Genomic DNA, 794 nt, shown 5'->3' with positions numbered 1-794 from the left:
CATTGGGACTGTGGGAATGTGGAGGTGAGAGTAATTGCCATAGAGCTGGTAGCGGCTAGCTTGGGAAATGAAGCAGCTACTCAGGAAGAGGACATGAGAAGAAGAGCAGGAACCTCAGGACTGTGGACAAGCCTACAAGCTTGCGAGTCTTATTAGGTGTGCCTCCACACTGAAGCAGCTACCTTGGGCTGTATTCCCAATGTTCAGGGACTGGCAGAGGGAATCCAGGAAGGAAAGGAGAAAGGAAGGAGACAATGAGGTTCCAGGGGAGGCTTCCGCTGTCCTGGGTCCCCAGGTGACTCAGTCCAGGGGTTAGGAGCTCGCGGTGGGTGGGGGCAGCAGGTGAGGAGGGCACGCAGGATTGCTTTCCCAGGTATGGATGGCTTTTCCCTTTGGCTTTTAGCTGTCCTGGGCTTGCACCAGACCAGGCACAATTGTATCCATTTTGGGGACACTGCCAAGGGGTGGCGGGCATCAGGGCCTGAGTAGGGAGGTGTGGAGGGAGGAGGCCCACTGCCATTCTTGGTATGGTTCTCTCTCCAGGAACAGAGCTCCATCTGGCCTCACTCTGGGCAGCTTATAAGGCCTGGTGTGAGTTTTGTTTATGCAAGTGCAGCATAAAAGGAACAAATCTGCCAGCACCGAGGCTGCTGCCTCTCGAGTCCTTTTGCATACATTTTTCAAATGATAATTCACTCTACCCAACCCCCTTCCCACCCCCCAACAAGGCCGATTTATTGAAAAAAGCACCTTATATGGTAATACTGCTAACACACCGTCAGCTGGCCTTTTTA

Source organism: Lagenorhynchus albirostris, chromosome 13 (assembly GCF_949774975.1).
Source record: "Lagenorhynchus albirostris chromosome 13, mLagAlb1.1, whole genome shotgun sequence".
NCBI classification, from domain to species: domain Eukaryota; kingdom Metazoa; phylum Chordata; class Mammalia; order Artiodactyla; family Delphinidae; genus Lagenorhynchus; species Lagenorhynchus albirostris.
This window is presented reverse-complemented; position numbering follows the sequence as displayed.